Raw genomic sequence first — 14,885 nt, 5'->3', positions numbered from 1 at the left:
TGATGGTGATGGCATAGGAGATTAATCAGAGTCAACCATATGCCTAAGGTCACATCACTGATTACTTACAACATAAGTCAAAACCAATAACAAATTAGAAGAAAGTATAAAGATATTCTTTGCGATCATTCTAACCCAACAAATTTAAGCATCATATGCTATTAATTCCACAAAATGGAAAATTGACAAAAATAAATCCTTTGACTTTAAACATTTCTAAAAGGAACTTAATAGAAAATGCTCAATGGAGTAAGGATGCTTATGGAATTTATAGCTCAAACTAGGCAGCAAACACATATTCAGTTTTTCAAATGAAAAAAAAAAGATGAAAAACTAAGTAATGGTTCCCAAAGTTTCTTATGTACATCCTTATGTCTCTTTAGGTTGCATCCCTTTTCCATTTCTTTCAAAAACACCTATTTGAGATTATTCTGTCCACTGGAAAATATATGTTGAAAATTTTCTCACTTCTATTTTTTTCAATGTAGTCTGTTCAATCAGATTTACCAGATAGTAGGGACTTACATATTATACCAGTAAACTTAGGCTGACTGTATCTCAGGCTAGTTTTTTATCATTTTTAAGTCCCAAAATACAAATTCTATTCCCAAAGAGTGAATTCTTAATGATCCATTCCCTTCACATTTATATCTTATTCTTGACATGTGCTGAGAGTGTAGAATGAAATTCTGTTTGTTAGTATCTGGATCATGAAAGATTTTGAGGAGTGTCACCTTATAAACTGATGGAAAATATGTCAGAAGAAAGTAAATAGCAGAGGACTTGGCATTACATTCTATATTATGAGAATATAGTATGAAATAAGCTATATCATTTCATAAGACTTATCAGTAGAAATTTGGAAGCACTACAAATTAGAATGAAATGCATGCAACCTTTCAAATGTTCTTTATAACATGTCATTTCTTAATAAACTTTAGCAGATTTTAAAATGTTACTTTTATTTATGTACATATCTCTCTCTATGCTATATTATAAACACCTTTATGTAATGAACTTTGTTTTATTTTATTTTTGTAGTCTCAGCACCTAACATAATGTTTTGTAAATGACAAGTACTTAATAGTGTTCATAAAGATAAATATTTTTTGAATAGCTGGAAGGGGAGGATCATTCATCTTTATTTCTAATCATATCTCTATATTAGTGACTACTAATTATGCACATTTTCTAACCTCATTAGAAATTATTTTTTAACAAATTTAAGGATTAGAAGAAATCATACACAAGGATTATGCATGTCGAATAATATTTCACATTGAGTATTTTAAGGGAAGTATTTTTACAGTGTCTCCTGACTTGATTTCTCCCCTAGGAGGTACTATGTAATTTTCTAACATATGACAGAATGCTAGGGAAAGATAATTCTATACTACCAAGAAATTTTCAAGTGTAATTGTAGTGCATGTTGGATTGCTGAGAAAGTCTTTTGTCTACCATGTTTGCCCTTCAAAAAGTACAAAAATACACACATAAATTTGTTCTTTGAAAAGACAACAACAACAACAACAATAAAAGAAACAAAGATGTATGGGAGAGAAACAAAAACATGTTTTGAAATTTGCCTTTGAGGTATAAAGCTAATGATCCAAAAATCTTTTGTATCCCTTAGTGATTTTTCCCATATAATTGTGTTTTATGAAGAATAATAAACATCAAAAGAGTCATTTTTTTTAAGTTTTTGACATTCAAAATGGTTAAATGTTATTGCAGATACTTTTCTTCTTCTGTTATTTTTCTCCCAAAAGGGCTAATATAGTCAAGACCTGTGGTCTAAATTTTCTTTACATTACATAAAATGTTGCAGGCAAAATAAAAGGTCAAATTTAATACCAGATCAAATTAGAAATTATTTGATAATTGGGAAATGAAAAAAACAGGAAAAGATAAAGAAAACATATTATAACCTATTCCCTAATCTCAAATTTTCCATTGTCCTTTTAAATGTGGGAATGTTTCCTGATTTTTGAAGACTATATGAGTAGTATGTAAACTCTGCCTTGTCCTAGCAGGATGAATAAAAATGATCTAGTATAGATCCAGCAATGGATTGTTTGAAGAATAGTCGAAGTGTGGAGAAAATCATCATTACCAGAAATTTGACCACAACTATTAAGTCAACAATTAAAGCACAGGAAATGCAAACTACTAAAGAAGAGGCATCTAAAATAAGATTATACTTAAGACTCAAAGTTGATTTGCATAAAACACTTTCCTATCATTAGAGATGCTAAGAATTGGAGAGAAGAAAGATCCTGGTCTTTTGGATTCTAGCCTCAAGAGTAAAGATACCAGATTCTTGATACTCTTGTAACTCTCATCCACCCCACAATTTTTTTGTATTATTAAATCATTATTAAAAATTATTAAATTGTATTATTAAATCAGTATTAAAAAATGAAAAAAATTTGGAAATGAAGTTCCAATTTTGAAAACTTATTCAGTGTCTTCCTCTTCTTTCCAAAGACATGCAATTTTGTCCATGAGTCTAAGACCCCAACCTTTGATAGACTTTGCTATGATATTTAGATAGTACTCTATTTTAAAGAAAAAAAAATATTTTTTGACTGAACAACTGAAAAAGTGGAATAGATTGCCTCAAGAGTTTAAATGGTTTCCTGTCATGTGAGAACTTTGATCAATGGCTGAAAAAGCACTGGCCAGATATATTATACATGGCTTTTTTTTTTTTTTTTTTTAGAAATGGGTTAAACCAGATGGCCATAGATGTTCTTTTCAACATTGAAATTCAGTGATCCTGGTCTGCTCTGGTAAGGCCTTTTCAAAAATGTTATTGTTTCTACCTTATAACTTCAATAAGTATATTATTAATGTTTGTGTGTAATGTGTATATGTGTACGTGTGTCTCTGTGTATGTATATATGCATACACAGAGACACAAATGATGATAGCTAGCTAGCTAGATTATGTTGTTGTTGCTGTTGTTTGGCCTTCATTCTTGAAGAGGACCATGACATCAGGGAGATGATGCCATGCCATGCAAATGAATTGGATTTCAGTGAGGGAGGGCTGTGCAAAGTCACTATATGTATGTATATATGTACAAACATACAGATACTTAAAATCTGTATATTTTCTTTTAAAAATCTTGTTTCTCAGCTCAGTGTTTTATATGTAAAATGTTTCTATATTGCTACATATAATATATACACACACACACACACACACATACATACACACATATGTGGAAATGTGTATATATGTTGATATATACATATATGTATATACACATATGTGTATATAGACAACATGTAGATGTATGCACATACATTTTTTTTTCCTACAAAAAGTGAAGAATATAACTAAGACATTGGATATAGATTTTTTTATATTAAAAATAAATATTCTGTTGATCAAGAATGTGAGTGTATATATCTGTGTATATGTATATGAATGAATATGTGAGTACATCATACAATAACTTGTTTCTCAACAGAATTTATATATAAATAAAGTTTCTATATAATTGCATACTATTTGATTTTTTTTTTTTGTAAAGAGGGATGAGTATTACTGAAACTTTAATTCTTTGTGTTCCTTACATAAGAAAAAAAACATACTTAGTTGATTAGGTGTGTGTGTGTGTGTGTGTGTGTGTGTGTGTGTGTGTGTGTGTGTGTCTGTGTATGCACATGTATTAATCTTGGGGAATAATAAACATAATTTTAAAAGAATCTTTTTTTTTCTCAGCTGTTTTTAAAATTAAATGCTTCATTCTAAGTTCATTCTTATTCTTCTTGGAAAGAGGAGAGAATATTACTAGATATTTTTTCATTAATTTTTCTTTATCATTACATTATTATTTTATATTAATATTACTTGACTGACTTACTATGTGTGTCAGTTGGTTTGTGTATAAATATTTATGTGAAAAACTCTGTTAAGACTTAATGCATATAAGAAAATGAGGATATACATATATTGATAATTTTTATGGCCTTTTGGCTTCCTGTTTGTGAAATTGTATATTATTTTAATTCGTGATTTCTTCAATTCTCATGGTATCTATGCTTTCCTATAATAACTTATATAATAAAACTACAATTGAATTGGCACATTGAAATTTTCTTTGTACTTAGGAAATGTCACAAAAATATTATTTCATACTTGTAGAATATTTTAGGATTCATAACATGCAGTAGAGGAAGAAGATATTCTGGGATTCCCTCTCTAATCTATTTAATATAATCCCAAAAAATAAGAGGCAGAAAAGAGAGATGGTTTAGCATTATTTATTTATTTATTTTAAAATACTTTTTTATTGACAGAACTCATGCCTGGGTAATTTTTTTTTACAACATTATCCCTTGCACTCACTTCTGTTCTGATTTTTCCCCTCCCTCCCTCCACCCCCTCCCTGAGATGGTAAGCAGTCCTATACATGTTAAATGGGTTACAGTATATCCTAGATACAATATATGTGTGCAGAACTGGACAGTTCTCTAGTTGCACAGGGAGAATTGGATTCAGAAGGTATAAATAACCCAGAAAGAAAAACAAAAATGCAAGCATTTTTTTATGTCTCAGTGTTCTTTCTTTGGGTATAGCTGCTTCTATACATCCTTGATCAATTGAAACTGAATTAGATCTCTTTATCCAAGAGATCGACTTCCATCAGAATACATCCTCATACAGTATCATTATTGAGGTGTATAGTGATCTCCTGGTTCTGCTCATTTCACTTAGCATCAGTTCATGTAAATCTCGCCAGTCCTCTCTGTATTCATCCTGCTGGTCATTTCTTACAGAACAATAATATTCTTTTTTTTAAATAATTTTTTATTGATAGAACGCATGCCAGGGTAATTTTTTACAGCATTATCCCTTGCATTCATTTCTGTTCCGATTTTTCCCCTCCCTCCCTCCACCCCTTCCCCCAGATGGCAAGAGTCCTTTGCATGTTGAATGGGTTGCAGTATATCCTAGATACAATATATGTGTGCAGAACCAAACAGTTTTCTTGTTGCACAGGGAGAATTGAATTCAGAAGGTATAAATAACCCTGGAGGAAAAACATAAATGCAAGCAGTTTATATTCATTTCCAGTGTTCTTTCTCTGGGTGTAGCTGCTTCTGCCCATCTTTGATCAATTAAGGCTCTCTTTATCAAAGAGGTCCACTTCCATCAGAATACATCCTCAAACAGTATCGTTGTTGAGGTATATAATGATCTCCTGGTTCTGCTCATTTCACTCAGCATCAGTTCATGTAAGTCTCACCAGTCCTCTCTGTATTCATCCTGCTGGTCGTTCCTTACAGAACAATAATATTCCATAACGTTCATATACCACAATTTACTCAACCATTCTCCAATTGATGGGCATCCATTCATTTTCCAGCTTCTAGCCACTACAAACAGGGCTGCCACAAACATTTTGATACATATAGGTCCCTTTCCCTTCTTTAGTATCTCTTTGCAGTATAAGCCCAGTAGAAACACTGCTGGATCAAAAGAGTTTGCACAGTTGGATAACTTTTTGAGCATAGTTCCAAATTGCTCTCCAGAATGGCTGGATGTGTTCACAATTCCACCAACAATGTATCAGTGTCCCTGTTTTCCCACATCCCCTCCAACATTCCACATTATCTTTCCCTGTCATTCTAGCAAATCTGACAGGTATGTAGTGGTATCTCAGAGTTGTGTTCATTTGCATTTCTCTGATTAATAATGATTTGGAACATATTTTCATATGGCTAGAAATAGTTTTAATTTTTTCTTCTGAGAATTGTCTGTTCATACCCTTTGACCATTTATCAATTGGAGAATGGCTTGATTTCTTATAAATTAGAATCAGTTCTCTATATATTTTGGAAATGAGGACTTTATCAGACCCTTTGAATGTAAAAATGTTTTCCCAGTTTATTGTTTCCCTTCCAATCTTGTCAGCATTAGTTTTGTTTGTACAAAAACTTTTAACTTAATATAATCAAAATTATCTATTTTATGATCTCTAGTTCTAGAAGAGGAGAGCAGAGGAGTGGAGGAAAAGGAAACTGATAGGGCAGATTGATGGGGCTGGTCATGAGAAATAGGACATTGGTAGGGAGGAACAGGATGAAAGGAGAAAGGAGAGTAAATAATTAGAAATTATATAAAATGGAAAACTGGAAAATCATAGCATATTTCTCGAATAAAGAGCTGATTTTTAAAAAAAAATATAGAGAGAATGGACTCAAATTTATACATAATATTTTTTCCATTTTTAGTCAGATAGATGTTTTTGTTTGTTTTTGTTTTTGTTTTTTTTAAATTCAGGAAAGATTTATTTTATATTATTTTTAAATATTTTATTATTTATTTTTATTTTTTTAAATAATTATAACTTTTTATTGACAGAACCCATGCCTGGGTAATTTTTTACAACATTATCCCTTGCACTCACTTCTGCTCCGGCTTTTCCCCTCCCTCCCTTGACCCACTCCCCCAAATGGCAAGCAGTCCTATACATGTTAAATAGGTTACAGTATATCCTAGATACAATATATGTGTGCAGAACTGAACAGTTCTCTTGTTGCACAGGGAGAATTAGATTAGAAGGTAAAAATAACCCGGGAAGAAAAACCAAAATGCAAACAGTTTACATTCATTTCCCAGTGTTCTTTCTTTGGGTGTAGCTGCTTCTGTCCATCATTGATCAATTGAAACTGAGTTAGATCTCTTTGTCAAAGAAATCCACTGCCATCAGAATACATCCTCATACAGTATCATTGTTGAAGTATATAATAATCTCCTGGTTCTGCTCATTTCACTTAGCATCAGTTCATGTAAGTCTCTCCAAGCCTCTATGTGTTCATCCTGCTGGTCATTTCTTACAGAACAATAATATTCCATAACATTCATATACCACAATTTACTCAATCATTCTCCAGTTGATGGGCATCCATTCATTTTCCAGTTTCTAGCCACTACAAACAGGGGTGCCACAAACATTTTGGCACATACAGCTCACTTTCCCTTCTTTAGTATCTCTTTGGGATATGAGCCCAGTAGTACCAGACACTACTACAGTGTTGATGGAGTTATGAGTTGAGATGACTATTCTGGGGAACAATTTGGAATTATGGTCAAAGAGTTACAAAACTGTGCATATTCTTTGATCCAGAAATACCAATATTAGTTTTGTACCCCAAAGATATCAAAGAAAAAGGAAAATAACCTACATGTGCAAAAATACAGCTCTTTTAGAGGTAGCAAAGAATTGGAAATTGAGTGATGTCATCAACTGGGGAAAGACTAAATAAGTTATAGTAGAAGATTATGATGGAATACTATTGTGCCATTAGAAATATCAAGCAGGATGTTTTCAGAAAAACCCAGGAAGATTTATATACATGGATGTGAACTAAAATGATCAGAACTAGAAGAACATTTTACATAGTAATATGGATATTTTATGAACTTTATCTGTGAATGTTTTAGCTATTCTCAACAATAAAATGATCCAAGATAATTCTAAATGGCTCAGGATGAAAAATGCTATCCATGACCATAGAAGAAGGGGAGGAGAATAGTGTGTGAATTTAGACTAAAGCTTACTCCTGCTTTAAAAAAAAATTCCCTTTTTATTTTTCCTGATGAGTTTTTTGTCTACATTTTCTTTTACAACATGTCCAATTTGAAAATACTTTGCATGACACCACATGCATATTCTATATTAAATTGTTATTTCAAGGTGGTGTGAAAGGAAGTAGTGTTGGAAAGAATATGCAACTCAAACTGTTTTTTTTTTTTTTAAGTTAAGATTTTTTTTTTTTTTGAGAAAAAAAACTAGTAGCAGTTTTTACTTTGTCTAATAACTAACATCCTTTGGGAGTAACATCATATTAACACTGACATTGAAATGGACAAAGGACTGGCCTCCCCTCCCCTCCCTCAGTCTTAGGGCCTAAGGCAGAAAAAGATCTGCTCAGCTAGATTAAGGGATTTCTTTTGCACTTCAAGGTGCCAGATCAACAATGATCCCAAGGATATCTGGTCCATAAGGGAGGTCACCTAACCCTGATCCCTATCTATGTTAAAACATCTGCCATTGTGTCTTTTGTCCTGTAAAGTGGAATCATGTTTAATGTCAAAATGTGCCAGCAAGGGCATAAGAATGCTTATAAGGCTGCCCCTACTTCAGTTGGGCACAGAACCATGCCAGAATCCTACTGGAGGTCCGTCCTGGCCATGCACACTATCTAGGCCAGTTACAAATAAATTATTTCTAAATTATGAATTACTATGGCCGTCTTGAATTTTATTGCCTGGGCTATTTCAACATATTGATTTAAGGTGATAGCAGAGGAAAAAGTAAGTTTTCACTAAATAAACTGATGTCTCACAGCCTATTCAGAGTTGATTTCAATATGTGTAAAAGACAGCAAAAGAAAATATAATAGTTCTTTGTGCATGGTATGTTTTTTAAAGAATATTATGAAAATAAAGTTATTAATATAGTAATGTATGTGGAGAAAGTAAAGAGGTAAAAAAAAAAATTCTTCCAGAACTCAATAATACCCTCCAAGTTAAAGTGACATAGTTTTATGTTCACTCACTGACTCACAAGGATAGAGATAAATAGGAATGATGAATACATGATGGAAAATATAGATTTGTAGTAAGGAATAATGGATAACCAAAACTTTCTTTAAAAAAAAGGATTGCTGAAATCAGAAGAACCTGAGTTCAAATATGACCTCAGACAGTTGACACTTCTTAGCTGTGTGACCCTGAAAGTTACTTAACTCCAATTGCCTCAGGGGGAAAAAAAAAAGATTTGATTGAATTGAATGAAGTGAATGCTGAATGACCTCATGCATATGAAATTGATTATATTAAGTTACATAACTGTTGTGGGAATCATTTTTAAATATATATAATAATATCATTGATTTTTAAAAATCTGTATGTTTATGTATATGTCATATATACATATACACACATTTATCAATTTATTTCATTAAATATTTGTCAATTTAATTTTTTAAAAAATTTGCTTTAAAAAAAATAAAACTTGTTCCAAATTTGCTCTTTTCCTGCAACACAAGCAATATGATATCAATTATACATGTGAAATGTGCAAAACATATTACCATATCAATCATGTTGCTAAAAAAAAGCACATACACGTTCGAAGAGAAAATTATAGAAAATGAAAAAAAAGTATGTTTCAATGTCACTCAGTCAATCAGTTCTTTCTTTACAGTTAGATAGCATTTTCCACCACTGTTCTTTTGGAACTCTCTTGGATCATTGTATTGATCAGAATGGTTGTCTTTCACAGTTGACCATTATTATAATTTTGCTGTTATGTGTACAATGTTCTCTTGATTCTACTAATTTCTCTTTCTCTTAATTCATATAAAACTTTTCAGTTTTTCAAAAACTAGCCCTCAACATTCCCATACCAAAAAAAAAAAAAAAAAAAAAAAGAACTGCTATAAATATATTCCTAAATAAGAATTTTCCTATTTGATCTCTTTGGGATACAGACCTTATGGTGGTATTGTTGTTTCAGAGAATATACAGATCCAAATTATTTTCTTAAAATCAGATCATTGACTTTTTAAAGCAAAGTTCAAAATTAGTGAACTGAGAGAAGGAAGATAGATAAAGGAAAAAGATATGACAAGAAATCAAAAGCAATTTTATCCTTACAGTGAAACAAAGTTTTGATAATAAAAATGGGATGGTGCTTGAAGAATAAAACTATGTAAATAGTTTTATAAGAAAAATTAATTAATGTGAAATAATTGTCATAACAAAGATTTTAAAGGACACAAAATCAGCCCAGCTAGCAAGTGCTTGATATATTTGATAAGAACAGGAAGATGCCTATAAAATACAAAACAGATTCAAACTTTAAACCCATTTATTAACTCTTAAGGAGAAAAATGATGTAAAACTATGTATAGTATGACCTACCAAAATCAAAAGTAAGTTTATTATTAAAAAAAAAAAAAAAAACTTGCAAGACAATTTATCCCAAGGGCATTTAAAGATGAAAATGGGGGAAAAAATACATATTTTAAAAATGGAAAATATTTCCAAAGATTATCCTTTTTTGTAGCTTTTTATTGACAAAAACATATGCACGGGTAATTTTTCAACATTGACCCTTGCAAAAACTTCTGTTCCAAATTTTCCCCTCTTTCCCTCCATCCCCTCCCCTAGATGGCAGGTAGTCCCATACATATTAAATATGTTAAAGCATATGTTAAATACAATATATGTATACATATTTATACAATTATCTTGCTGTACAAGAAAAATCAGATTTAAAAGAAGGTAAAAATAATCTGGGAAGAAAAACAGAAGTGAAAGCAAACAATAACAGTGTGTAAATGCTATATTGTGGTCCATACTCATTTCCCAGTGCTCTTTTGCTGGGGGTAGCTGGTTCTGTTCATTACTGATTAACTGGAACTGATTTGGATTTTCTCATTGTTAAAGATAGCTAATTTTATCAGAATTGATCCTCATATTGTTGTTGAAGTGTATAATAGTCTCCTGGTTCTGCTCACTTAGCATCAGTTCATGTAAGTCTCTCCAAGCATCTCTATATTCACCTTGCTAGTCATTTCTTACAGAACAATAATATTCCATAGCATTCATATACCACAATTTACCCAACCATTCTCCAATTGATGGGCATCCATTCAATTTCCAGGTTCTAGCCACTACAAAGAGGGGCTGCCACAAACATTTTGGCACATACAGGTTCCTTTCCCTTCTTTAGTATCTCTTTGGGATATAAGCCTAGTAGTAACACTGCTGGATCAAAGGGTATGCACAGCTTGATAACTTTTTGAGTATAGTTCCAAATTGCTCTCCAGAATGGTTGGATATATTCACAATTCCACCAACAATGCATCAGTGTCTCAGTTTTTCCACATCCCCTCCAACATTGGTCATTATCTTTTCCTGTTATCTTAGCCAATCTGAAAGATGTGTAATGGTATCTCAGAGTTGTCTTAATTTGCATTTCTCCCTAATGCATTTGCATTAATGCATTTTATTTGCAACACGCTTTCATATGAATAGAAATAGTTTCAATTTCATCATATGAAAATTGTCTGTTCATATCCTTTGACCAATTGATCATTTGGAGAATGGCTTGATTTCAAAGATTATTCTTTATTAATATTTCTCCCCATCATGAATGGTGGAAACAATACACTTAAACTAAGCTTCTCAGCACTAGATGTACTTAGTAAAGGTAAAAATGTCATCAAAGAAATTAAAGACAGGAAAAGCAGCTGTATTAGGTTACATACATAGAGAAGGGAACCATGATGGAAACAATATAATAATGATTATGTTGAGGAATCTGAATGAGGAGTATATGCTAAAAGAGAAGGAAAATATTTCAGAACTTATTATTGCCCTCCTTAAAGGCAAATGAGGGGAAAAATCAATAAATATGAACCCATATGCTTATTTTCCAAATTGCACAAAAATTTCCTCTTAAGTAAAAAAAAAAAAAAAATTATGAGGATAATTTACACTCATGCTAATGCCATTCTTAATAGACGCAATAGTAAAATATAGTTAAACTTCCACAAGTAACTTTTCACAGTACAATTTTCTCTGTGCTTATTGTCACTTGATAATAGGGAGAAGACTTTAGAGGGGTGTGTGTGCCTGTATATGTGTGTGTGTGTGTGTGTGTGTGTGTGTGTGTGTGTATGTTTGTGTGTGAAAGAGAAAGACAGACACATAAATATAGAGAGAGAAAAGAAAGAGATAGAAACAAAGAAAGAGAGAGAGGGAGACTGAAAGAGAGGGAGACATGGAAAAAACACAGAGGCAGAGAAAAAGAGTGCTATACACACAGAGAGACAGACAGAGACACTGACACAAAGACAGACACAGAGACAGACAGAGAAAAACAGAGGCAGAGAAAAATAGAGGCAGAAGGGGACAGATAAAAAGACCACATCCTTTTTAATATTGAATAAATGGAAAAGGGCTAGTAAAAGTAAATTCTGCTATTTCTCATTGCACTGTCAACTTATACAGGATGCTTGTTAAATGTAAGTCAGCTATTCTAAATAAATGCATTGCTCTCTAAGGGAGTAAATCGTATTTACTCACTTATTTACTCACTCACAACTCACAAGGTGAGCCTTTTCTGAGTCTTCTAAAAAAACTTGGCATCAACTGGTAAGTCTTTGCCATTTTCAGTATTACTACTTTGATTCACATTAATAGTAATGATTGTTTCACCAGAAAAAACTAAAACTAAAACAACAACAGTTTCTACAATGCTTTACCATTTATGAAGCAGTTTCTTCAAAATAACCTTGGATTGTAGGTAGCACAAGATATTAGTCTCTTGACCTTTACAACTAAAGCTTTCAGTTACTCTTGAAAATCAACATAAAGCAAAACAAAAGTAAATATTTCCACTTTAATGAAATTGAAATTCTCTAAAGGGCCATGTGAAGTTTACTGGATTCCAAATACAAGGTTTCCATTCATTGACAGAAAGGAATTACAAAACTAATTGGCTTCTGTATATCGGCTTGATACTTACTTGGCATCAGCTTCTCTCTCAATTTACTTGCAATGCAGGAAGCATTTCACTCTTACATTCCCTTTCAATATGTTTTAGTTTTTAAGCCAAGAGAATGGCCATTCAATGGATTGGCCTGGCAAGTAGAAGGCACAGATGCTGGACTCTCACATTTATCTTCCAATAGGAAGATCATGGAAATATATACCTAATTTTTTATTCAAAGCCCATTAGATTCAGATTTTGTATTCTGTTACAGCTGTTAACTTTTTTAATGCCTATTAAGGGTTAAATATCTAATTATCTACATCAATTATTTGTGGTGACATTTCTTCAGGCTGGTTTTGATTTAGGAAGAATGCTTTCCTATAGCCAAGGATGCAGATTATAGAGGATCATTAGTTCATTCCCCTTATTTTAAATAAAAAGAAATCTAGGCCCCAGAAAGTTGTGATTTTTCTAATGTCACCTAGGTAGAAAGTGGCAAAGTTGATACTACAATCCATGTGGATCTATTACAAATTTTCATTACTGCATTCCGTGCAGTATTCTCACCTAAACCTCTTCCCTGCTTGGTCATTCTATATACAATGTATTCATAGATAATAATTGATATCCAAATGGTATATTAGAATTTGACAAATAATATATATGCATAATCTAAACCTATGTGGTAGCTATTTCAGAAATTACTAATTTTCCAGATGAGGAAATATATTTGGGAATTTTGAGAGATATTTAGTGACCTATTCATATTGTGTTAATGACATAACTAATAAGCATTACAAGCAGAATTTGAATCAATATCTTATTTCCAGTCTAATTTCCTATCAACTTAATCATTTTCCTTTAAATAATTTCCCTTAAATAAATTTATTCATTCATTTATTTAATTATTTTAAAATAACTTTTTATTGACAGAACCCATGCCAGGGTAATTTTTTACAGGATTATCCCTTGCACTCACTTCTGTTCCAATTTTTTTCCCTCTCTCCCTCCACCCCCTCCCCCAGAAGGCAAGCAGTCCTTTATATGTTGAATAGGTTACAGTATACTCTAGATACAATATATGTGTGCAGAATCGAACAGTTCTCTTGTTGCACAGGGAGAATTGGATTCAGAAGGTATAAATAACCCGGGAAGAAAAACAAAAATGCAAGCAGTTTATATTCATTTCCCAGTATTCTTTCTTTGGGTGTAGCTGCTTCTGTCCATTCTTGATCAATTGAAACTGAATGAGCTCTCTTTATCGAAGAGATCCACTTCCATCAGAATACATCCTCAAACAGTATCGTTGTTGAGGTATATAATGATCTCCTGATTCTGCTCATTTCACTTAGCATCAGTTCATGTAAGTTTCGCCAGTTCTCTCTGTATTCATCCTGCTGGTCATTTCTTACAGAACAATAATATTCCATAACGTTCATATACCTTAAATAAATTTAAATAAAATATTTATTTTTACCCCTTTTTATTTATTTTTCTAAATACACATTGCTTTATCAATCATGTTGAGACAGAAAAATCAGAAAAATAGGGGAAAGGGGGAAAACATGGGAGAGAGAAAATAAACAAAAAAGAAATGAATATATCATGTGTTGGTTTACATTCACTCTCCATAATTCTATATGTAGATGAAGATGATATTTTCTATCAAAGTATATTGGGATTACCTTGGATCACTGAACCACTAAGAAAAAAGTCTTTCATAGTTGATCATGACACATTCTTCCTGTTATTATATACAATGGCATATAATGATTTGGCTTTTTCACTCAGCATCAGTTTGTGTAAATCTTTGCAGGCCTTTCTAAATTCAGCTTGCTCATCATTTTTTATAGAACAATAATATTTAATTTCTTCCATACACCACAACTTAGTCAGCCATTCCCCAATCTACTGATTTTCCAATTCTTTATTATCACAAAAGTGCTGCTACAAACATTGTTGCACGTGGGGGAATGGGGGTGATTCTTTACACTCTTTTATGAGTTACTTGGTATGCAGACCCAGTAGTGTCACAATTGGGTTAAAGCTATGCAGTTTTAGAACCCCATGGGCATAGTTCCAAATTTTCTACAGAATGTTTGCATCATTTCACAACTCCACCAACAAAGCATTAGTATCCCAGTTTTCCCACCTCTGTTTCAATATTGTCTTTTCCTGTCATCTTACTCAATCTCAGAGGTGTGAAGTGGTACCTCAAAGTTGTTCTAATTTGTATTTCTCTAATCAAAAGTGATTTAGAGCATCTTTTCATATAACTAAAGATAGCTTTAATTTCATCATCTGAAAACTGTTTGTTCATATACTTTGACCACTTATCAGTTGCGAAATGATTTGT

Source organism: Antechinus flavipes, chromosome 5, assembly GCF_016432865.1.
Source record: "Antechinus flavipes isolate AdamAnt ecotype Samford, QLD, Australia chromosome 5, AdamAnt_v2, whole genome shotgun sequence".
Lineage (NCBI taxonomy): Eukaryota > Metazoa > Chordata > Mammalia > Dasyuromorphia > Dasyuridae > Antechinus > Antechinus flavipes.
Note: the sequence above shows the minus strand (reverse complement) of the source record.